This window comes from Dromaius novaehollandiae, chromosome 2 (assembly GCF_036370855.1).
Source record: "Dromaius novaehollandiae isolate bDroNov1 chromosome 2, bDroNov1.hap1, whole genome shotgun sequence".
NCBI lineage: Eukaryota > Metazoa > Chordata > Aves > Casuariiformes > Dromaiidae > Dromaius > Dromaius novaehollandiae.
In genome coordinates, this window is record NC_088099.1 from 104,611,667 (window position 1) to 104,638,525 (window position 26,859).

Consider the following 26,859-nt stretch of genomic DNA (forward strand, 5'->3'; position numbering starts at 1 on the left):
TACTAACAGGAAATTTTAAATAGGAGGACATTCAGCAGTGTAATCTTGACAGTTAGAACAACCTCTTTTTCAGCTATGTTGCTATGAATCTGGAGTAACTTCACAGGACTGGACTCCAGTGGTGTAAAACCTAAAACAGGCAAAAATCTAAAATTGCCTCATTTGCTTTTCTGAGGACCTCACGTCAGGAGTGATGGCAATACAGAAAGCATTTAATTCATTAAAGCATGCATAAATGTTTAAAGCGCAAAGCAGAGTAATGAGACAGGGTTACTGACCCACATGGCAGTTCAACGTCTGATTTCAATTACTCTAGCATAAATCAGAGAAAGTGCAATGACCCTACTACTCCCTTCTGTATATTCTGTCTACAGTGAGAGATCAGAATCTTGGAGAGACACGAGTGAGGCCATGTAGCTCAGAGATTGCAATGTGATTAATGCTGCTGTTATAAAAATTACATCAGTGCACTTTTAATCAGTTCATCTTATTTGTTCCACCTTCCCTCGGACAACATAGATGCAGCAACTTAATCCTACTATGAAAAATAGCTTTAAAAGGAGTTACTTGAGCTCATTAAAATGAATTACTCTATGAGAGAACAGAGTTCAGTGTCTCATCACTGCCATTTCAGTTGTGTTCACTGATATAAATCCGACTAATCGCTGGTTCTGCAACTTACTCCAAGATCTAAAGAGGAGACACTTGTTTCACTTAGATAATTATTATGGACAAACGTTTTATAAGAGTAGGACAAAAGGAAGACTCCTTCCATGAGGTACAAACACTTTCATTGCCTGTGTTTCACACTGTGTGACATGATATAGCCTACAGTTCAGATTGAAGGGTGCTTACTGAAATGCACCACAGCTCTCCTGTTGGAAAACTGGGCTGTTCGGGGGCAAAGCAGAGGGAAAGATGTTGAACAATGAGTCTTGGTCCAACATGCAGGCGGCATGTAGCTGTGGTCTACACCCAGACCTGAGCATCAAGATGGTCTCCGTTCCCAAGACTCATAGCCAAGAGGGAAGTGCCAGAGAAGATTTTATTGCTCTCACTAAAAACAGTTAGGTTTCTGAATATACGAAGCAATCAACATCATTTTAGAAAGAACATTCTATTTTCACTATTTGGAAGAGATGCAAATAACTGAAAAAGGTGAAGAAAAATACAAGTCTTTCTCACACATTCCAAAATGTCTCTAAAGTTTTTTCTCTCTGTCTTTATTCTTTCCCTTGAAAAATCTCCAGTCACTCTTATTATTTAAACTAAACCAACAACAAAAACAAAGAGCATAATACACTAGGTTGCAAATGTTTTTATAATTTCATGTTTATCTTAGTGATTTTTTGCAACAAGAAAGAAGGGAGGGAGGAACAGAGCAATACCAGAAATTTTATGAAACTGGCATTTTTTTTCCTCCCTTGAAGTCTGCAAAGCAAAATAAGGATGTTACACACCAGGACTTGCGCTATGTTAAAAGTTCACGGGTGTGTGTGTGGAATCACAACACCATTTCTCTTTTTCCTCTTCAGGTCTCCTTTGTTTGCCTTTTTCTGTTTCACTTTGCTGCAATTTAAATCCTCCACAGGTTCCATACTGCAGAGGACAAAATTTGTATCATCTCCCAGTCAAATACAACTTGACAAGGCACAGAGCTTTCCAAACAGTGGTATGCAAATCAAATCAAGGAGGTACAGGGCAGATTTGGGAGCTCGTTTGCAGTTAAGTTCAGGCTGCAAAGTGTTGATTTCAGTCTGCAAATCTATGCGGTATTCAGCTCTTAGCTGTCTACTCACCTCATAGGATCTTTCCTGCGGAAACTGTGTTTTTATTGCTGCACAAACACCAGGCAAGATTAGGTCTTAGGGAGGCTTCCTTCTGTATGGATACTTGAGCACTGCCAGAGCATGCTTATTACATGTTATTCAACCAAAATTTTACTGGTGAACTAAGCAGCATTTCTTCACGAAGACCAATTCTTCTCTAACACAGCAACTCTCACAAACTCAAACTCTTGTACAGCTGTGGAGGTGTTATGGGAGTACAGAGAGGGGGGCTGCTATATAAATCAGGGAGGGCAGGTGTGTGTCCTAAAGAGAGGAGGCCAGCTGGCTGAGCTGAGAAGTGTTACCAAGGAGACGAGTGAAAAGCTGGAATCTACAGACACTGAATCAGGTGGGTTGTGTAAGAGGGTGATGTTGTTTGAAGGAAGAATCCTCTTTTCCCACCCAACCATCTAAGCTCCTGAGGTAGCATGCCTCTTCTTGTGCTTTTATGCAACTTGGCTCAGGTATGGTACCTGCTAGTTTTGTCTACTGTTGCTGACAGCACCCAAAATAAAGTTACAGTGTTTTTACAGATAGATGACTTAAATGACCATTTTTCAACTGAAGAATTCAGAGTGAATTGACTGAATGGAGTTGAGATGGCACCTATGGTAAAAGTCAAGTGGGAGTAGCTTGGTATCGTACATTGTTAGTCCATCCCAACTCTCAGGTAAAATGATTAACTTAAACCTCAGTGAAAGGACATAGACAGACATGTTTCATCTTGCATCTTATGACTGCGAGGTTGGTGGTAAGTACAAATTCAAGTATTTATCCAGTTTCTTAGACAGGTTTTACAGTTTAAGATCAGAAACTTTGGTACAAGTTATGCAGTTTGGAGAAAGCCCATGTATATGAAACTGCAGTTGCCTTAATGGCAGCATGTAATAGTCTAAAAGACTTCCTTTCACTATGCTAAACAAACCAAAGATCGAGAGGGAATGCAACTGCACTCTGTAAATGCCAGTAAGAGGAGCTAGACTGAGAAAGAAGGGAGAACTAGTTAAGCTTAAGAACAATATTGGCACAAGAAAGAAAGGTATAAAAGAACTGACAATCAGTAAACTTAGGCTGGAAATTAAAAGTGGGTTTCTAACCATGAGAAAATTACTTTGGGGATTCCAAACAGGCTTTCGAGAATTGTAGTGGGGGAAGTGGGGCAAAAGACTAAACTTCTAAAAATGAAAATCTCCCAGTTTCCTAGTATTATGTGACAGCTTGAGATAGCAGGGGACTGAATTTGATGACCCATGAGGTCCCTCCCTTTCAGGCTACTTTCCCATGTAACAGGTTTGCTCTCACTATGCTATTAAATGTGTTGTAGTGTCAACCAATGCTGTCCAGAAGTCACTTTCCTATCATGAACTGAGCATAAGTAAACAGGGTATTCCCCCCCACCACTCTTTTCTCTAATGTGTGAAGGATTTTTTATTTTTGCATGTGAAGACAAAGCCAAACAAATCTGAATGTCAGGACCTACAGGTGTATTTAATAATTGTACTATATTTTGAACAATTACAATTAAAAAGATATCCAATTTCTGATTTATATCGCTGCACTATTTGTGGCGGGCTCTGTTGAAGCAAAGTATTACTTTTCTGGAGTAGGATTCATTGGAAATACAAGCAGTGGCATCCAACTGTGAATTTGTTGTGAAATTCATTTCAAAATGAAAAAATACTGTCTAGAATAGAATTTTTGTGCAGCTTTCTCTATGACTGTTCAGCAGCCCACGCAATTACAGTTTTTGGGACACCATGCTGCCAGTCCTATTATACAGCACTGAAAGCTAATGCACCATATAACTGTAGGTTGCAACTATTAGGCTAATCAAGTGAAACATAACATTCTTAAGTTTAAAATACCTCTTATTTAGCATATTGAAGCACAAATACAATACCTTTCCACAGCTTCTGACAGAAATGTGTTAAAGAAAAACCCAACAAGTCCTTGCAAATTCTCTCAGGAAAATGTTATTATTCTGTTACAGCATAAATGCATTCCACTCCCCCTCTATTCTTAACACTGAAGAATCTGACTTGCTGAAATTCTAGCTTCCACTAACAAAGCCCCAGTAATGCTCTAAAGAAAAGCAGATAGGAAGACTTAGGATATAAAACTGAAGGACAGCTTTATCCATTAACTACCACAATGCCTGACAAATATTAAGATAGCACATTCCAATTTTGGGCCCTCCACTGTACTTTGTACTGATGAAACATCTAGCAAGATTATCCATTAAATTTAATTTCCAGTTTATGTCACCTATTAATATTTTTACAAATGAAAACTATCAGAAGGTTTATATTTACAAGCAATTTTAACAACACTGTAAAGCTGTAGCAAAGACAACTGTATGAACTACGGAAGAAGAGAGTTTCTGTTAGAAAACAGAAACTATACTTCTAGTTTCCCAATGCAGGTCATTCAGGAGAGGTTCAGACTGCTACCAGTTGTCCCACCTGTAGCCCTACAAGCTATGTTTCTCCCCAGTACTCAGATGACAGCGTTCTACTATGAAATCTTCAAAGTGACTGAATAAGCATGCAAAAGCTTGGAACTGCAATACCATATGCATAATTTTAAGACACCTCCTCCCCCCCACCCCCCAAACTTGTATGCACAAATACAGCAGAAGTTGCACATATGGTACAACTGAACTCATCAGGATGCTTTTTCTGTGCCAGAAGCCAACAAGGTTCTTCAAACATCCCCAGTCATTCAAAAGCAAGTTGACACAGAAAGGATATGAGCATCAAACACTTTTACCGCTCATGCAGCCTTAAAAACTCAAAAGTTCAAAGAACAAATTGAAGTACAGCTAGGACAACAGAAGTGCACAGGAAATTTTAACCTAAGCAGTTTGGGTTTGACATATTTCAACTCCTGTGAGATTTGAGTCTCATTTGAAATGGGCAACACTGGCAGCAGTGGGAATCTAACCTCATGGTAGTTTCTTGCAGAACCGGCCTTTCAGTTTGCCTATTGCGCAAAAAGCGGGGGGGTTAAAGCATACAGCTGTTTAGAAAAAGTAGGTGGTATCTCTGTTCACTGGCAATAAACCAAACCAGTGATGGAGATGGGAGGATATGAGGGGAAGAAAGAGAAAAGTTGTGAGGCAAATTCAGAGTCAAATAAAAACAGGCGGGAGTACTAACAGCTGCTGCTCTTCTGTGGAGGACTTAGAAAAGCCATTCTTTGGAAGTCCAACAGTTTGATAGCTGTCATTCAGTTGTGGCTCTTTTTGAAAAGAAAAGGTAAGGATTCACCAAAGAGAAACGAGCAGTTCTTTATATGCTGACCAAGCTACCAGTCCTGTTTCAAGACTGAGTTGACTTGCTTATTAGAAACCTAACCTCTGAGGGACTGAAAGAGAAACAAGCCTTGGTAGGCACAGAGCCACCAATTTAGGAAACAACAGAGAGCACTCTGGCCCTTGTAGGAGGCTGCTGCTTGCATCGGCAAGCAATGCTGCTGATGGCAGCAATGTTTCTTAGTGCCTCTGAATAGAGAACGCTGAACTTGTTGGCCTAGAGGCTTGAACATGACTTAGTAGAGCTAAGAAAATTGATGCCTGGGACGCTGAAATTTCAAAATTTAAACCTACCCAATTATATGCAATATTTGTACAACTTATTGTTCTGTTCAAAGAATTATGCCAGTAACAGTCAAGCACTCTGTAAATTTTTTTGCCCGATTACTTTTCAATAAAAACTTTCCCCCAGAATAATTACAAACAGAGTTTGGTGATCCAGAGAGATGAACATTATTCATACTTAGCTGCACAGTGCTGATACTCGACTGTTCCTGGATGTTTCATTTGCTGCACTGAGAGTATATTTAGGAGTAATATCCCACAAAGCAGGACAAATGGAAAAAAAAATACGTTTTCATCTGCTCTGTTCTAAGGAAAGCATCTGTTCTTTTTAATTATTTGATATTCTTTTCAGTAACATTAAGCCCTATTACCAGATTTAATTGAATCGATATTGGAAATGTTCACCTCCAAATTTCAGATATATATTTTAACTTCACACCAAGTCACACAAAGTGTTTTGAACAGCATGTCAGTTAAGTTCCTGCAGCTCTGCTCTAAGCTTTTAATGTGCTATATGAAACTGCTGGAAAAAACTGCACCTATCTATTGCAAGTCGTTAATCAGTGCCGTGTAGTGCACATTAAAAAAGAAACTAATGAATGGTGTCCACAAAACCATGCAACTTCTTTAAACAGCCTGATTTTAACTGTTGAATTTCCTCTAGATTCTGGCTGCATCACAGTTCAAGCAATAGCAATCTTTAACAACTGCTTTTACTAGAATCATTCTAGCATGATTCCAGTGTGGTTAGGGCATTTTTCCCTTCATGAAACTCATGTTACAGAAACAGTACTATGGGCTAGCAGGATGCCCTGTAGGATGGTAGGTTATTATTATTATTTCTGCAGTTCTTGGAAACCCTAACTGTACCATGCAATACACCGAGTGAAAATCAACCTGCCCTGTGGAGCCCACTAAAAAATTTTAAGGTTAGAGGGAACCATTCTGATCAGCCAAGCTGCCCAGCACGTGCCACGGAATTTCACTTTCCAGTTCTCATATCAAACCCATAACTTCCGACTAAAATCAAGCCATCTCTTTTTGAAAACTAAAAATATAAACAGGTAATGCAGAGTGGGTGGGAGGGGGAAGAGGCATCAAAAAGTGAAACATTGTCTAAGGTCATAGCAGGTCAGCAGAGCAGTTAGCATTGCCTGCATGCAGAAGCCACTAGAATTTTAAATCAATCAGTGTGGACATACCCTGGTACATGAATTATAGGAGATCTACAGAATAACTCTAAGTTTCTCATACTTAAAGATGACTTTGTCCGTCACCTCCTAGAGCACAATGAAGCTCTAACTATCAACTCTTTGATAATACAGTGTGCAGAGATCAAGGATCATTTGTTTTTAGTCTTTCTCCATCCCCCATGATAAAAAAAAAAAAAAAAAGTTAAATCAGATGCGCTCAATTTATATAGTCGTAAGTTGAGCGTGTGTTTAAGAATTAAAAAACCCCTTCATTTTAAAAGAAGTATGAAATCTATTTGAATCTAATACTGTGGTAGCTTGCATTTAAATACAAGTGACCTCCACTACAATTAACAGGCAAGTAACTCATCCAGCACTATGTATAAATAGAAAAATAGGTTAAAATAAAGTTGGGGGAAAAAAAGATACATTTTTAACAATTGTCTGCAGTGTTATGCAAAAGCCCACAAACACACAGAAGAAAGGAAAACTCTGCTGCCATTATTAGTATACCTAGTGGCATCAAGATTTCTCTTCTTTCTTTCTTTTATGGTTGAGGTTATTAAAAAAGATTGTTCAGCATTATAAATTCCCTATCATTTACAATCTCGTATACCTACTGCATGCTTTATGGCACTGACATCATGACTTCATAAGGGTAAGAAAGGTACAATACTGAAAATCAAAGAAAGCTAAAAACCATAGAATTTCAGTTGACTACATCAAAATGGTAATTTATACAACAGAGACAGCAAAACCAACATAAGAACATGTAGCTCTTCTGGATTTCTTTTAAACTGCTAGAGTGACAATGTCTATGTTTTGGTTTTATTAAGATTCCACTGAAAGTATTTAATATACCTCTTACTGTATGCAAATATAAATCTTTTTCATCACCCAATATACATTTTTATTAAATTCAAAGGATGTTTAGCTTAAAAGCATAAAATCCAGTGAAGCAGAGATAATGCTTCCTCATGCTATGTATTATAGTGACCCTTCTTATTTTTAAAATAGAGGGCTTTTGTTAAAAAAAAAAAAAAAAAAAAAGTCTGTAACACCTTCACTTATTTATTTATTTTTACTTCCTGTGCTCTTCTTACATACTCATTTCATTGTCAGTGATAAAATGTACATTAAGTATATCTTTCTTGAAAATTACATTAATATTCCTGTGTATTGTGTGTATTTTTTCCACACACACACGTATATGTATATGCAGATAGAGTGAGAAGTATCTTTTCTTACCAGATCATGTTTCATGAATGATCCTTTCCAACATCACTTGGTTCTAAACATTATTCTTTTAAATCAACCGAATGTACCTATGTATATATGCATGTGTAAATAAGTGTCCTCTACAATAGCAAATAAAATCTTACTGTAGTTAGCTATGCTATCCCATGAAATGAACCAGAGGTCAAACATGCTAAAAGTGAAAAGAAAAATGAATGCTAAAACATTTTTTTATTTAATATGTAGCATTTTGAATAAACATGATTTATAACATCCTTTACATGTAAGGTATTTCAGAGATGCAGGCTACAGAGCTATGAAATACATATGGCAAAAACCGTTTTACACCATGCTGTTCTTGTGAAACAATTTGGAATAGTTAAGTTTATTTATTGACTTTCACAGCACTTGTCTTGGATTTGAAAAAAATACAGAAGCGATTTGGTTAAGAATTAAGTGCCCAGCATGATGTAAAAGAAGAAGGTGGCATGTGCCACCAATGAGTATTAAGAACAGTATCTTAGGCTACAGGGAAGGAAGGTGTTGTCCCCCTAAACTATTTAGAAAACTAATATTTAAAGTCAGGGAAAGTTTAATGTGTCTGACAGTCTGTTTAATTCAAGTGCAGGTATTAACTGAAAGAATCAATATTCTGTTATTAAATGAAAAATTTGTATGCTTCTAAAACAACAAACTATCTGCCACATTAGAGAAGCTCTAAACTACTTAAAGCTTCTGGAAAATAATTTTAAAAGGCAGATACTATTTCCAATTGGTATAGTGAATGTAATACCTCATTTAGAAAAGTAGTATTTTAATTTCCAAGAAGCCCATACCTTTCAAGATAGTCTCCTAACTATGGAATAGAAAGAGACCAAACTTGTTTATAGGCATGAGCCTCTCATGAACTATAGCACCTGTATATGAGTATGTCATGCTATTTTACTGAAGTGTCCCCACCCACACAGTGATATCATCTAACCACCCCTGCAGATGTCAAAGAAAAAAAAAAAGAAAAAAAAGAAAAAAAAAGTAGAAATGTGACTTGGAAATTCCCCATGGACATAACAAAGCAGCTCACCTCTATTCTTTACAATAGCATACAGGTTTCTCCCTTCAAAGACGGCTGATAGGAAATCAGCTTCATGTACCGGTACTACCAGTGGCCTATTTTCTAAATAAAGGTGGCTAGACAAGCCTGTTTCATCTTAATTACTAAAAGCTCATTTGTCATCACACTTTGTTGTTTTCTCTGGATAAAAACATTTCTAGAAAACTGTTCGTAGGATCCTAAGAGTGGAACATCTGTATCTGTCAGTAACTCTAAAAATACAAGAATTCCACCAAGTCATAACCTTTACCACAACTAAAGCTGCTTTATTTATTTGCTATATTTCCTGCTCCTTTTGACTCACAAAACATTTTAAAATTGATTTTAAAAAGCCAACAATTAGTAGCAAACAACAAATAATGAGCAGTGCAAAGAATAACTTTCACTTAGACAGTATTACTTCTGCTAAGGAACAAATATGATACCATTATAAATTATCAGAGGGAAAAAAAAAGCTCTAAGGAACAAATGCTCACGAAAAAGAAAATGGAAATGTTGCTTCTACCGAGGCAAAGAAGACATGAACATATTTACATCTTTTAACTTCATGCTTCTAAATTATACACTTTGGAGGCAAACACTTTTACAAGTCTCACCTGATTTTTTACAAAATCTAAATTTATGATCAAGTCCAGGACTATTTTACCTCCAAAGTAAGTTAACAAGCAATGATTAACTCTGTTGCTGTATTATTTTCATGGACAATACTATTTTAGAGAATTAAAGGAGCATCATCATGTTCAACAAATTTGTTACTTCACAGTAAGATTTATAGAGTCTGATTCATAATACTACTTTTGCTACCTACAAACATGGTAACACATACTTTAAAATAAATGCACACAGTATATTAACAAGTAGACAGCCCAGTGTAAAGGAAGGGCAAAGCTGGAGGAACGCTGCTGCTTAAAACTGATCTAGAACTGAAGATACAATTACAGTGTTCACAGACATGAATTTGTATCACACACCTGAATTAAGTAAAATGTCATACAAATGTTCCAGTGTTATTAAACCAGAAAACACATTTACAGACAGTGACTCCAGAACATTATCTATGTTTAACCAAGACTTTAAAACTTTTCTATTGGCCACTTCCTGCTATTGCTGGAAACATTCCCTCCTTTAAACAGAGATGGATTTCAAGGTACTGTACTTACTGTTGTTTTGAGAGTACATTCAGAAGAAAATGCGAATGTGTAGGCAAACTGGAAACTCTCTGGAGAGATTACCCACTTCTTTAACCACATTTCCTGTTTTTAACCCATTTGTCCTAAGTCAGTCCTTAGACTACTGACAAAAATAGATATAAAAATGTGCTATAAATAGCACATTAGCAGTTCTTTCTTGGTAAAGCTGAAAATGTTTTGAAAAAAAATCTATTGTTCACACTAGCTCCATATTAATTAAACAACAAACCAGATTAGTGCTTCCTTTAAATCCCTCTCTGCATAACTCATGGTTATTATAAATATATGGGCCTTTAGGAATCAGAGAGAAAATGTTCTAAGAACTAACAGTGAGCTAAATAGTTGCTACCAATAATTGAAATTTAACAAGGGAGAAATTACTGGTAGTCTATCTGGGAAAATGCTTTTAAGAAGTGCAGTTCTGAAGAAAGGGAGGACAGAGCCTAATCTTTGAGAGTCAGGAATGCAGAACCTAGCCAAATGTTTTGAGAGCTGCAGCCAGAGCACTGCTTCTTTGAATTAGTTGCCTTGATCTTATTTTCAGCCACGACACTGTGTTCACATAACACAGTGAATGTTAATTGTAAGACTTGACACAAGTAGCCACAAAACCATCTTCCAAAAACACTAAATATGAAGGCTTTCAAGACTTGTTACTAGTAGTTTTTGAACTATTTTAATTCCAGCAATAGAAATTATGCCACGGTGTACAAAGAAGAACCTGAAAGTTTCTGTGTTTTAGCTCACCAGGAGTAGCAAGAACTCTAAAGCTTGTCAGTACTGTGATTAATACCTTTGTCTACACATGAACTTAAGTCTACAAGAAGGGTACACAAAGAGAACTTTGGAAGCACACACCACCACTGTTCTTGTACATAGCCCATACCAAGCTGTCTTTAAAAAAGAAGCTGCTGTTGCTAATCTGAGCTATCAGCTACTACCTCAAACCTGCCAAAAGTGTCTGAGGGACAGCTGAAGAAGTCTGCAACGCAGAACACTTCCTGCTCACAGATCCTTACCACTCACATTAGAATCCTCTGCTTCTTGGGACAGAACATAATCTGCTTTATAATTGAGGAGAAAAACTTGTAAAAGCCAAAGGCTACAATATGAAATGAAGAGTCCTTTAGTGCCGTCACTTGGGAAGAAGAGATGATTGCTAGCATCTAATAATAGAAAGATGTGCAGGTTGCTAAAGGCCAATTTAATATGCATGGATTTAATTATGGGAGTTTTGTTAGGAGGTGGATTTACTTTCATCTCTTTCATCAAATGTGGTAAGGTTCAAAGGGCATTTTAACAATCCAGGCCTGAAGGTCATGAGTAAAGGATGCTTCCATACCATATTGAGAACTGAACCACAGACTCTCAAATTACTTAAATTACTGTAGAATAAACCAAATATCAATCTGTTAACCTGGTAACAAGAAGTACAAATGGCAAAAGACAAAAAACAAAAATAACCAAAAAACCCCTACATCAAACAAAGAGCCTACGCGTTGATTAAGAAAAACTACTTAATTTGAAACTTACAGCTATACATACATCAACAATCCTTAGGTTAGCACAGTGCTTGAGATACATGACCCATGGAAACTTGACTTTTTGGTTGTTGTTGTCATTTTACAACTAACAATGTTGCCTGGTGCAGGTACAGCCACTAAACAATGCTCTACATGTACAGCTGTCCCATCAACATACGGCTGTAACCCATTAACACTACCTTGATACAGAGTAAGAATACAAACACTTCACAGCTAACAGCCTGCTACCACACAGATTTAGCAGTACATAAAATCTTGCTATATCTACTTCAGCATTAAGTAGTTGATTTGAGGTATATGAAAAAATTGCACTATGAGAGAAGATATTTCATTCAACTACAGCATGACATTTACCACCCAGAACAAAACCATTGTTCTCCCTAAGTGGGAAACATATCCTTTGAAGAATTAAATCTATGTATAAGATTCTTAGATAGAAAAACCCTCCTTTTTGGCATAAAAATGTTTCTATCTGACCATGCTCCAGTATTATCTGAACTTTTTTTACTAGCAATCCATAAGCTGTAGGACAGCTTCCTAATCTTCTTCCAATGCACCTTCATTATCCCCAACGAGAACTTCTTAATTTTTTAAAATTTCTTCCTTCCCCTCGCCCCCATCATTTTCAGCATATAATAGTCAAAGCATTATGCATTTAAGTTCTATTATCACTGAATCTCCACTCTAACAAAAATTGTTAATGCTGAAGGATTTTCTTTTGATAAAGCAGGGAGTGTTATTAGTTAATGGGTAAGGTGTTGAAAAATCAACAGGGTGCACTTCCATGGTATGACTAGGTTCCCACTAACTTCAGTAGACATTTGTAAGGCAGCACCGTGATCCTTCCTACGTGTATCCAGGAAAGCAACATTTGAGAGTGGAAACTCAATGGGTATTTTCTGGCTGCAGAACATTCTGCAGTTTCCAGTATATGTGAGCAAGAAAAACACTGATATAGTATCCTACATAAGAGGGGGCAGACTCGTTAGTACATATATATTGGATATATATTGGACATATTTTCAAAAGCACAATTTGCAACAACACTTTCCTCATGAAATAAAGTTAGAGCTGGTTGATCAGGAAACTGTTCTGCTGCTTAAAAGCTCTCTTTGGATTAGTTAGAGTTCAGAAAAATATAGAATCAGCTACTGTGGAACAGAGTAGCTGGTGGGTGGTGGACAATATTAGTGTATTATCATATTGTATTATATTGTAAAACTAGTACCTCGATTCTTTAAAAACATGGTACTAATATAGTTTCCAGTACAGTACCCTGTTTGTCATTTACCTACAGCATTTCCTAAGTTCTTGAAAAATGATCCATTTAGAAAAATAAGAAACCGTTGTACACCTTCCCTTCAATTTAGATACAAGCTTCCAACAGCCTCCATGTAAATTCATCAAATTTGGTGGCTCTTGCCAATTACAGACATGGCTCACACTTTACAGAAGTGTAGGTTGTGTAGGACAGTCACGTGTCCAGTGATGACAGTGACAAGCAAACAAAGTCAGCAACACAGTAAAACCCCTTCACACTGCCCCCAAGTATCCCAGCACAGGAAGATTTATACAATGAGAAGAAGTGTCTGTTAAAAAAAATGTATTTCATGGATAAAAGAGTCTAGCTATATCTACCATAAAGAAACAGGACGACCAATTCAATGGAAAAAGTCATTTCTTTATTCGTAAAGTATACTAAAAATCAACATCTCTATCAAAACTGAGAACAGTTGAATCCCAAAATCTCAAGCAGTATTTCCTTTCATTAGCACAAACCAAGCATAGTCTACAATATTATTCATTTCTTTCAAAAACATCATTTTTAAGGCACCCTGAAGGTGTCCTTTCATGATTTTATAAAACCTAAAATTATTAAAACCTTTCAAAACACAGACTCACTCAGGAAACTGTGTTCTTCTCATAACTCCTGAAGTCACTGTTACTGTAATAATAGCCTGTCATATGCAAAATGACAGCAATTTCATAAATGAAGAATGGGTTTAGAGATATACTATGTTTATGAATTTACTTTGGTTGTCACTCAAACATTATTAATATTATTATAAGAAATCAGGAAACTGAAGCCAATTGATCCAGAAGAAACCAATGTCACAAAGAAAGTATTTGGAACAATACAGAGACTAATATTTTTAGTGTCCAGTTATGACTGTATCTGTCTGACCTTCAAGCTTTAAAAAAAAGAGTCTTACTCACCTGAAACATGGTCTATGTTTATTACAGTGACTTAAGACAATATGTAAGGCAGTAAAAGAAAAGGCAAACACTGCAAAAGGAAGTACAGCATGGACTTTTTAAGAAAGATTTTTTAAAATAAGAAATCGTTGCTTTTTAAGCAAAAGTATTTCTAGCAGACATAAGATATACAGCTTTCTTTCTCTCTCTTTTACTGTATAGTTTTATTAGCAACTTTTTAAAACTATTTCATGAGTTGATATTGAATTATATCAGTGGCACAATCATAACAAGTAGGCCAAAATAACTTTTTCTAAGTTGCTGCATATATTATAACACAGAAAGCAATCATACTTTTGGACACTGATTCTGCACAGGTCTGTGAATGTTCTTAGGTCCAAAAATACAAGCAGCCAATCAACACATTTATATAAACCACCAAACTGACTCTCAATATTTTTACATACTCTCTTCTGAACTGGCTTTGTGTACCATTTGTAGATGCACGGAATTTTTATTTGTCCTTATTAACTAAATCCAGCAAACTAGCAAGCAAATCACTGCCAGGAGTATTAGTTTACATGGAAATATTTATTAGTAGTAAATTTTCTGTAGACACTGTGGAAGTACTGAATCATGGGTAAGATCTGAAGGAAGAAAAGGACCTTGGTCACGGATATGGTGGGTTTTTCAGCAGACACAGTAGCACATTGTGCTTTGCTTCATTTCACTAAAGTCTCAAATTTGAGTTCTGTCGTAAAATCTAGTTTCTCTTTCACAAACATGTAAATCCTGTGATGACCTTGAAGAGGTAGCCATCATTTTGACTTTCAGCCAGCCCTTATTTCTACCAGTGTACGTATTTTAAAATGCAGCATCTTCTGCAGTCAAATGCATGTGGACCAGCAAATCAGGAATAATTACTTGTAACAGTGTACCTTATATTTTATAGCAAAAAATGTCGTAACTTGAACTTCCTGCAGAATTCTATTTATCTGTGTGTTTAAATAAGCAGGGACTTGGAACCGGGCCATTACGGCTTTTAGAGATGTTACTGCAGTAAAAAGATAGCTTATTGCCCTCCACTACGCAAGGAAAAGAAAAAAAGTGATACAAATTGTTGCTAGGCACACACAATATTCAGTGAGACTGCATATTTCCTATTTAATAAAGTGAAGGTGAGAATTTGCACTGGGTTACAATATTACCGTTTCATAATTTTTCACTTCCAAGTTTCACTGAATCCCCACTGTATTTTGAAAAGGGCATGGATTTGAAATGAAGGATGCCTCTGCATGACCTGAACAATAGATCTTTAAAAATTGTTCAAGTCCAAATTTAACATTTGGAAACTATCTGGACTCAGGAGTGACCTACCATAACTGGAAAGCTTAAGAATTTTCACAGTTCAAAGCAGAATATTTTAATAATTTTGAATTACTCTCAACTAGTGAACACGTTCAGCACTATAATTTCATCCAAGCATCAATAAAGTTTTCAAGTGTTTCATTAAATTTAAATTGCTATTCATTGCATAAAGAAATTTTAAGTTAATGAAATGCTTGTTATTACAATGGATCTGCTATACTTTTAGAAGTCTATCATTTTTTCCCACTTAAAAAGTAAGAGTTTAAGGGCTTAGATAACTTGGCAATTGACAAAATACGCTCCAGGCTGAATTCTGTATACACATTTTGTATAGAAAGCTGAGACTTCTTTTACACTAAAATTTTCAATTTAAAAAAAAAAAAAACAACACACCTCCTCCTTCACCTCCCCCATCTGAAAATGTTATCCAACCATTGAGTGGACAGTTATTTTCCCACTCTACTCTGTTAGTTTATTTAGCTGTGCAGAGGTAAGATACATTTCAGGGATTGCATTTTCATTAGCTTTAAGTTTTAAAAATCACAACATCCTTAACTACTGTATTTATTCAGAGATTTGAAAATATTTGTTTTTATCATGCCTCTTTTGTCCTGAATTCAGTATTGTTTTATACTTGACCATCATCCTCTTATGCATCATTTCAAATTGTAACCAGGGAAGTGAACCGACGAGTGGGCTTACTAAGGATAACAAGGCTTTTGGGCCTTCTCCGCAGAGCTGTCTGGGGCAAATCCAGCTTTTTTTAATATATGGCTTCCTGCATCTACACTGTTGGTACAAGAGGTACTGTAATGCTTAACATTTGTAAGGCCCTTGAAGAAACTCTGCTACAAGACACGAAGCATCTTTATCAGGGGAGAACGCACACAGTGTTATAAATTGTTTCTAACTAGTACCTGCATGCCAAAGGTTCAAATGACAAAGCTATTCTCTCAGCACAACAGTGTGAAGCTCAAGAGCCATATACGGAGACAGAATAATGACAAACATTATTCACTTGTCTGGCAGCTCTCCGCAAGAGAAGCCTGGTAATTTTGACAAAACTGAGCTTACTTAGGCCAACAGCAAAGTTTTAACTTGGGACTTACCATTTAAACAAAACACACAAAACTCTGAAGCCTCATAATTTGAGCTAGAGGACAATGACTTAGCTAGAAGCAGTAGCAGACACAAACCCCTACTACAGACCAACCATTACAAGAGATGAGAGCTACAGCCACCTACGAGTAGGTAACAACACCACATCGAAGTTTCCCAAATATGGTTTGTGACTTCTCAATGATTCATGACATCTCAGTATTCCAGTGTACACCCTTCTAAAATTGTGACTATGACTTCAATATGACCTAAGAAACCACTCCTCTGTTTAATGTTCCACAGCTTATGCAGCACAGCTTCTATCTCAGACCCAAATTTCAAAATGGATGCCTTGATTTCAATAGGATTTTGCCTGCAGCAGTGACAACCTCAAAATGGGAAATGTAATTGCATGAATTAGCAGATACAATATGAAAAATGCAGCTGCTTGAAAAGAGCAAATATATTTAAATATGCAATAAAAAAAGATAACCTTGAGAAAACACTTAATCTCTCAGTAATACTTTCAGTAGGTATACAGATAAGCTCTATATGGTAAAAAATGAGCTCCATCAATACAAAAGGCATGTACGCTATCTCATGGCTGTGCAACAATGGATTGCCTATGCAGTGCAAGGAGGAATGTCTATGGAGGGTGGATAGAGACTACCAAAGGGACTTTAAAACTGTACTGGGGTACAAGGAGAGAGCAGCCCCAAGCTCTTTTAGCAGCAAGCACTACCCTATTTGATATTACACGAGAGACAGCAAAACATCCACAGTGAGCACACCTATGTAAACAATCTTTGCAGGAAGAGAAGCCCAAGATAAAATGCATAACTCTGATACCACAGCTAGGGACTATATGCATTTTCTTTACTTTTCTTATGACTTTCTTTTCCCACTCTGCTTGTTTCATGACATCTCAGATTGTAAGAGTTTGCTGCAAAAACTACCTTGAACATTCTCAAGGAGCAAATAAAAAAGCCAGGGTCTAAAGGTAACTATTGAAGGAGCAGTCTAATACTGATCCCACTCAAACATCTCATTCAAAACCAAGGTTTTAAATTTTTTTAGTTTATAGTCGAACTAGTAAGCAAATAAAAACAACAGCAATAGTGCTTACTGGATTGGATTCTAAGCTTTTGCCTTTTTAAGCATACATTCATCTTATCCTCCTCACCTTTCCAGCTCTTCAGTTCTGGCTCCCAAACCTATCTAAAATCTTACTGAGTTCTTCCCCCCCTCCCCTCCATCCCTCCCTCCCTACTCACCTGTCAGACCTGCAAATCCGACCTGCCCATGCCCAAAATTGTTTCCTGCCTCATTCCAGTGACTTTGGGGCACCCAAAGGATCTCTAGGAGAAGCATCCAGGAAAGGCAGATCTGAACAAAGATCTGGAGCTGGAGAAAACATTCTGCAATTGGACTGTATCCTTTCCAACAAAAGATCCTCTTCTCCATCTCCAGCAGGTTTTTCTCATGCTCACAGAATGCTTTCTAAGCCTTGAAGACACCTCCAACTTCAGGAAATATTTTCTAGTAGATTAATTATTTTAAATTTTTTCTAAAACCAATATATACGAGTCAGTTATGGGTTAACGTCCCTAAAAGGAGATGATCTAAACAACCCTCCTCTGTTGTTAGATAGGTATTTCACAGACTTTCAGAAGCTCAAAGTGACAAGAATATATGCTCTTATGATGGCAACCTAGTATACAGGAACCTTTAAAAACTCACAAAAAATCCCTTTAAAAAACAAAGTTTACAAATATTGCATTTACGAACACAGGAAGCTAAATTACATTTAAAGTCTTCTGGCAAATAAATGATTATATATTACATGCTGAAGATCACAGTTCCTATACTGGCCTACTATCATTTAAATTGTCTAACAAGTGCAAGACACACTATCCTAAGGAGAGTGTTAAAGAAGCCGTCTGATTTCACAACCCCTCATTCTTTGGAGAAGACAGTTCCTTGAGGGATTTTCATTAGCAAATGTTTTGGTGCTCTAAGTAGTTCCAAGTCAGATCCAGCGTGGTGTGATATTATGCAAAGACAAGGCTTTTCAGAGATAAATTTCCTTCTTACTCTTGTGGGAAAGCAGGTGTATAAATTGAGTGAAAATCTAGTTGGTCTCTACATCACAAACACTTGCTTTTAAGGAAAATGTGCAAGTCAATAATGAAAATAGGCTTTTGAATCTGGAGGAAAAACGGAAAATTGGCTTTCTATTTGCAAACAGTTGCAATACTACTAAAAGGAAAAAGAAACCCCCGCAACCTCCCCACCAAAGATCTGTAAGACCTTCCAGAGTTTCCACTACACAAATATAAGTAACTGACTATGTTTTGTAATAAGATCACCTTACTGAAAACACCTTTGCATTGTTTGATAAAATGCAGATCTACATAAACAGGAATAATTCACAGAATGGTAGACTTCTAAGACTCAGTGATGTATTATAGGAAAATAGATACAAAGAGATCATAATCTGGTCTCTGGATCCCGAAAACAATACAGCGCATGCCAAATTTTAGAGATGAAACTATCCCTACATTCTACTAAAACCAAAGTGTCTGCAGAATTGAAGGACTAAACTAGATCTTAGAACACAACAATTAGTGCATACAGTAAGCTAAGGACGCAGAATAGGGGGAACTACAGTAAACATTAAGATAGTATTTGTGCCTGTCAAATAGAAAGCACACATGAAAGCATTCACTATGTCAACAAGTTAGACCACTCTGAATATTGCTCTACTGACGATAAGATTTCATATTACTTACACTCTATTGAAGGTGTCTGGGTCAGTATAAACCTTGTGCAGATATCTCTCATGCATGCATGTAGTACTATCATAGGTTCAAATCCTGAACTAGTTTTCTGCTTTGAGCAATGCACAGATCAGATGCTATTATCAAAGACAGCCACAAAAATATTAAATAATATTAACATAGCTTAAATGTTTCTCAAAGAAAGTGCTTGAGATCCAAAAAAATTTTTAGATTTCACTGTAACAATAAAAAGGTTGTTGACATTAACACACACAACTACCTGAGATGGATTACTGTAAACTAACACTGTGTGAACTAGAAAACACTGAAATGATGAGGAAAGTTACACAGGTAAAAATAAACTGACGTTTGAAATGCCAAAGAGGAGACAAAAATGGGACAACTTCCTAAAACTGGCTAGACAACAAAACAGACTTCTGCATTGTCAGACTGTGCTGGTAAGTTAATCATCTGGAGTTGTGATAACAATCATCTTATTTAGGCATGATGATAACCTCTAATACCACCAGCTGATAGAAAGGGTATGTGAACAGAAAGAATTCTTAAGCCACAGCGATGAAGACTAGGGTACAGTCTGAACAAGGAAACACAGCAAGACTTCTTTTCAGACATGCAGAGTGAGAGGGAACACAAAAGCTTGTAAGTAGAGTAAAGGACGCCAGACTCAGAAGGTCGTCAAAGTTTTATTATGAGAAAGATTTTTCCTTACCATACTATTTTCCTTTTAAAAATACATCCTGCTTTAAAAATGCGATTTACACAATTTGCTGACTACTTAATTTCACATTTTTTCTGAGAAGAAAGCAAGTTCTCCAATTTTTAAAGAAAAATGCTACAACTAAAATGCTTTTGGAGCCTAATTCCCATTCCACAGTATTTGTCAGAGCACAGAGAGAAATGTCATAAGATATTGTGGGAAGGGGTTTGATGAGTAAAGCAAAAGAGAAGTTGGGAGAGATATGGATGACATAACTACCGGTAGGTTTAATAGCAGAAAACATCAAAAAGCAGAACTGAGTGAAGGCAGACATGTGAAACAAGCAGCAAAATAAGAAATAATAAAGTTGCAGATGAACTTCTACTGCATCCCTGCACATGTAAGGCCTGCAGTCCACTGAAACAACCAGCCAGCCAGAAATCTAACTCAAAATCTTTAGCAGCAGAAAATCTTGCGTGCAAGATGTTTGTAGAGCCACAAGAAGATACCTAATACAGTCTAAAACAAGTGCAACACCACACATGGGAGGGAGAGACCTGGAAAATGCAATGCCTCTCCAGGACAGTTTCCACTGGGATTTCTGTAACAGTCAGACACTAAAGATAACCTCCTGGCAGAAGCTACAGGAAAGTGGAGAAACAGTTCCCTCCCCTGTTCTCATCTTGTCTGTTCTCACAGATGAGAAGGTAGGACGTCCACTCCACTACACCTGCTGGACTGACCCTTTATATTTATAGTTCAGACACTGAAGACAGGCATAATATGTTGAAGAAATCTCACTGCTGTTGGAAATTAGAGACATTAGGAAACCCGAAAGTCTGAAAGTGAAATTGAAAAAAAAAACCTGAGATTAAAATGAAGTTACCCAAATGAAGGTATTTTGACACATGGAGTGAAATCTGTGCTTATATTTCAAGCAGCAAATTCTTACTTCCCCCCCAAAATTAATTGAAAAGCTACCACACGATTATCACTGACTTGGAAAGTTCAGTATGTGATTCTCCTGTGAAGAATTACACACAGTAAACCAAATGCAGGAACAGCAGTTATGCAGCATATGGATTGTTACATTTGCTGGTTAAATGGGTCACTTAAGAATCTTGAATTCAGCTCATGCTGATAAAAATTTGCTTGTTGATACAGAACACAGTTAATATTTCCTTGCTACAAAGTATCAATCCACTAATATATCTTGCAAAAGCAGTTCTTTTGAATGAAAAAGAGCATACTTACTGGAGTACTGTGCATACGAACACTCCAGTGTTCTTTACATACACATGTACACAGCACATGAACACACACACACACACAGAGTTGCTTTTTCAAGTGCTGATTCCTTTCCGTGCATTCCTGTCTTTATGCGGTCTCCTCTTTTTTCCCCTTCGCACTTCTCAGACGAGCTGGCAGCAGCTCAGTTCTTCCAGGGCGAAGAAAAAAAGAGCCAGCTATACCTATCAGCTGAATAAAATAATCACTCTGCTGCTGCATTTGTTAGCAGTTAAAGGTAAGATCCCTTTTCAGTAGTTAATGTAAATACTGTCACTGCCTCTGTACCTCATGTGTTCTCAACCACAGCTGGAGAAAGACTGCAGCAGAATTAAATATAATGGCATACAATGCACAAATGTGCAGGCTATGAGCCATGTAAGGCTTCAGCCTGTACCCTCTCTTTGGGGGAATCCATTAGCTGGATGAAAATAACTGACTAGGGGAATATATCCATGAATAGACCACAAACAGTTAGACAACAGGCACTGACATGTCCTCTACCAGTCATCTATTCTGTACATGCAATAGAAATGCAAAAGCATCATCACTTTTTCCCTCTTCAGATACAAATATGAAGTATAACTGGTGCTTTATACTCTTGAATCAGAACAGCAGAATTTGGCCTTACTGAAGTATAAAATGAAAGAAAATTCCTAAACCCAGGACATCAATAGTTTGATCTACAGGAATTCAAAAATCTTTTAAGTCTAGTAAGATTTCTAAAATGATCTATTTGAAAAGTTAGAAGTAGTCTACAGCATTACAGAGATTTCAAACCAAACTATTTTGTACATTTCAGTCAAAGTAATTGCCGACTTCTCAAAAAAAAAAATCTTTCTACTATATCCAAATGTTTTTAAGATGTAAATGCACTTGTCATCTTAAATGTAAGCAGGGTGCTGGTGCCCCAAATTAAACAAAAGAAGAAAAGTTAGGGTTGACAAGTATGTCGCTGTGTAACTACAAATTAAAAGTGGAATATCAAAAGGCATACTTAACTGTTGAGTACCTTTTCATCAGGCTATTGACATTAGAAGTTTTTTATTAGATTTTTAAATTAGACAAATAACAGATAAGAGATGTGACAAGTATATCAAACCTGATTTAGCAGATCTGACGCACTTAATCTTTTACTGTAAGACTGGCATTTTATATCTGAAATGTTTTAAACAAAGCTCCATTAACATGCAAAATAAGAAGAAATTCAGATTTAACTCTACTATATACGGTTTATGCCAAGTACAGAATATCTAAAAACACAAACAACCAACTTCCAACTGAAAGCGTGAAAACACCTGAAACTTTCATTGTAATGTGAAATTTTAAATACTACAAAAAATACCCAATATCTGACAACAATACCAGTAAAACACACAAGAATCATATTTTAAAAGTTTGTTGGACTAACTTCTGCAATACTGTATACTGTGAATTTTGAATGTTGGCTAGACTGCCCAGCAGCCAGCATTTCAAAAATAACTTATGAAGGGAGACTGCCATATTCGAATACTTCAAAAATTAAACGAACATCCCCCTTTTAAGAGGCAAACAAATCCACATTGACTATAATCTCAGATTGATATAGTTACAGCATATCTAAACAAATAAAATATAAATTAACCTTGCCACATGACTAAAAATAATTTGACATATGAATGGAAAAGTTCACATTAACCATCTAAAAGACTGAAGGCCCACATACCACCATTATTTTTGTGTGTATTGCAGAAACTTCAATACACAAGAACCTTTTCAGTCCAAATTCAAAGCAACACAACCACTTCAGTACCTCTGCAGAAGACTCTAGGAATCCAAAAGAGGAAATGGAGCCTAACTTTACTGGTCAGGTGGCCAAGATAAAAGGTAAGCATTCAAAATACAAAATGCCAAAACAACAACAACACAACTCTGCCAAAAGAGGAGAATGAAACACAGGCAAAAAAACCTCCTAAGCAGAATTGGCTGATTGACCAGCATACACAAAATAAAAAAACATTTAGAAACCACATGTGGTAACTGATTAACTCCATGTTTTCCTGTAATCCCTTTCATCTTTTTTAATTCTGTTGGTAGGGTAGATTAAATGAGAATAATGTTTTGAACAAGAAGAAACCTATAAACTAGATTTCATTGTTGCTGCATGTTAAAATTGAAATCTTTGCTGTAAAGATGCAAAAGTCAACTTAACCATTCAAATGAAAGTCATTTATTAACAATAAATCTATACGTAAATCTGACTGCCTTCAAATACCAGCAGTGAGTCACACCTTAAATCAAAATAAAAGGGCAAATGTATAATTACATTGTGCACAAGTTCTTAATGACATTCGAAACTTCCATATTGAAAAGAGTATGTAAGTTGAAAAACTAAGCAACAAAAGCTTTAGCACATAGGTTAAATTAAAATTTGCACAGTGCAAACAGCTTGCCCTTTCTAATATTTAAAACTGTAACAAAAAACATATGTATAAGTATCTAATACTCCTTATAATAGGACAACTGCCTAAGTGAGTAGGGCACTTGCTTTTTCCTCACAGGCAGAAGCACGGTACCAAACCTCAGTATAATAAGATTTTCAAGTCTTGCTCAAAAGACAGACTTAATTTCATTCTAATTTCTTCTTCGGAATTGATCATTTATTACAGTACTTCTCATTTGTCTATTTTTCCATCAATAATATGAGATGAGGAAGTACTGCCCTCCAGTACATCCAGACTGCAAAGGCATCAGTGATATGAAGTATAGCCAGTCAAGGTGCTTGCATAAGATTTTTCTAAATATTCTGCGTAATATAGGACTTTGGGTAGTCAAATTAAATATGAATGTTAAAATTGACAGGATTCTAAGCAGATGCTTTGAAAATGAAGACAATGAAATGCTCAATGATTTACTAACACCTGACGTAAAAAAAAATGCAGGGGTAGAATCCTGCCTTCACCTTTTATCCTTCCTCCAGATCATGCCTCACTCACTTTTCAAAACCTCTAACTGCTGAGGGTAGATTTTTGCTTGTAACAGCTTGATTTACTACAAAACTCGGTTTTATCTCCAAAACAGGCTCTGTTTTGTGAAGCAAGTGAAGTGATGCCTTGTGGGGAAAAAATCTACTATTTAAAGACTGACTCATACAGAATGGAAACCAGAAAATACTCCTATTGCATCTGTCTATATGGTTCAACAGCTGGATTAGTGGTAACATATATAACTTCTGTATAATAGACTTATACTTATTTGACTCATTTGGCTGATGCTGTGCTGTAGATCTTGACTTCTGTAGCCTTAATTCTAAAACAGAAAAAATGCTGACGGCAAAACATTTAGGCCATGGTTGTGTTCCTCAGTGGTACTATCAATGCTACAGAGTGCTGCAGGTAGTGTTACACACAGTGTTACTTATTATATTTTACATACATACATACATATACAGAAATACTGTGTGTGTATGTGTGTATATGCATGCATGTATGTATGTATGTATGTATGTATAAAACTTTCTGCGAGCTGTGCAAAGAAAGTAATGAGTAACAGTAATAGGGTGTTATCCCTAGAGGGTGAATGGGACACACTTTGCTAAAGCCCTTCACAAATACTTGCTGAAAGCAGGAGACTGAGGGATTTTGTTGGATTCTACTTCAGCTTCTGGAAAGCTTAATCGTCTAGTGAGTACCAGCCCTTACTGTCCTTTTTTATTTCCACCTCAAGCCTGTCTCTTTTTTGTATCATATCTTTCAATCCATTCCTGTGTTAATCCTATTTCTAAATCCTACCCTGTCCTAATTTACCATTCTTCCTTGCTCAGCCAATCCTGGATTCCCGCTTTGTCCCACCTTGGCTCCTTGCTTGATCTCAGTCTTCATCCACAAGCTTTCAGTTTCAGTCCGTTCCTTCTCTTCTAGTTTCCTTATTTTCTGCTCACAATTTTATTCCTTTCCACGAACAATTCCATCTATCCAAAAACACTATATTCCTGATACTCTAGATCTGGTATTATCTGCATTTTATTTGAGCTTCCAATTTCTTCATTCTGCTTGGAAACAGCAGGGGGAGCATCAAGAATAGGAGAGGGAGTCTACTTGCTAATGCCTGACCTCACACAATACTATTTTTCAAAATAGTTGCAGTCTTGAAGCTCTGGGCTGGGCAGCGGCACAGAGTGATCAGAAAATTCTTAATATTTTTCCTAACCAATTCCTGGGTATTTTCATACTTAACATTCTTCCAAACTATCTTTTGTAAAAGATATATCCATGACATCAACACGACCCCACTCTGGTCGAGTTCTTAATCTGGAGATAGGAAGCTTGAAAATATCAGACTATCTATGAAATTATTTACTTGTTTTAATCTTTTAAATATGGGTAAGTCAACGTCTTTTCCCTCAGCCTTCTTTTCTGAAGCAACCATTATTGCCAAAATTTCCCTTTTAACTACCACTAGCACTATTTGAAAGCTAATGTGGAAACACCAGATGAAAAGCTTCAGCCTGTTAGGGCTTGGCAATCAGAAGTAGTTTCCATTAAAGAACATCAAGTAACTTTAACTCCGCAACATCATATGTCATTGGTAGTATCACTGAGGAACACATATGAGGTCTAAATGTTTTGCCTTGCCAATGCCATCAAATTTTTTTCTGTTTTAGAATCAAGGCTACAAAACTGAATATCTACATCAGTCAAAAGACTCAGATCAAATCTTTGAATTTTGCAGTCGTAAATATTACTCAAGAAAAGGTATTAATTTCAACTGGACAAATATATTTTTCTCACCAAATCAACAAGTTGATCTTTTTAACAAATACTACTAGCTTAGCTATATGCTTGACACAGTGTAACCAATTACCAGTTGTCTATACACTATTACAGTTTAATAAAGTATACACTTCTCATGCTAGACTTAGAGATGATCCGGAAAGCAGACCTTTTTTTTTTTTTTAAGAGAAAAATGAAAAGATAGTATGTTGTAGCAGCACTACAGATATTGACTGCATCTTTTAGATTACTTAAGGGTATTATTTTCTCAACCATATTATTGCTGTACAATTTAATTTTGTTGGTGAATTCTATCTTATTGAAAAACAATATGCTTGCTAAATGATTTTTCTCGTTGAATACTGGATAAAATCAAATTCTCACACGTCCTATGAAGAGTATTTCTTTTTCAGTCCTTTTCAATAATGAAGTCCATCTATTTCCAAGAAGGAGAACTTCCCAGTGACTCACTAATATTATCTTCAGAGCCCCAAATATTTTCAGTTACACTTTTTATACTAATAGTCAGTATGGTACATTTGATAGGATTTATTCAACAAAAGGACAGATCGTCATGGTGGAGAGGCAAAGAAGTGACTTTATGTCCCTTAACACCTAGCTTGTGGATAAACAGGAAAACTTTTTATTACTTTAAATTGACACCTGTTGGCCAACGGTATGATATGTAACTCTGATCTTTAATGTTCACCAGCTTCACTTTGAATTTTGTCCAAAAGATGCAGAGAAAGCATGTAAAACCAACAATAAACTGGACAACAAGCAGAGTAAGGCATGCTCCTAATAGTAAGTTAGCATTCCCTCTAAATGAAAAGATACTACAGAACAATCCTAAAGACAATGTGAGCCTAGTAAGTAGATCCCTGTGCACTAAATTAAGAACTGAGCATATAAAATGCTGACACAACAACAATTTTCTCTGTGTCTTTATTAGCTGGTAGG

The 26,859-nt window shown here is 36.4% G+C and overlaps 1 protein-coding gene across 3 annotated transcripts in view; it reads right to left on the reverse strand.

Moving 5' to 3' along the window:
* EXOC2 (exocyst complex component 2) overlaps window positions 1-26,859 on the reverse strand; it is a 139,021-nt gene that overhangs the window by 12,411 nt on the left and 99,751 nt on the right. The window lies entirely within an intron of this gene.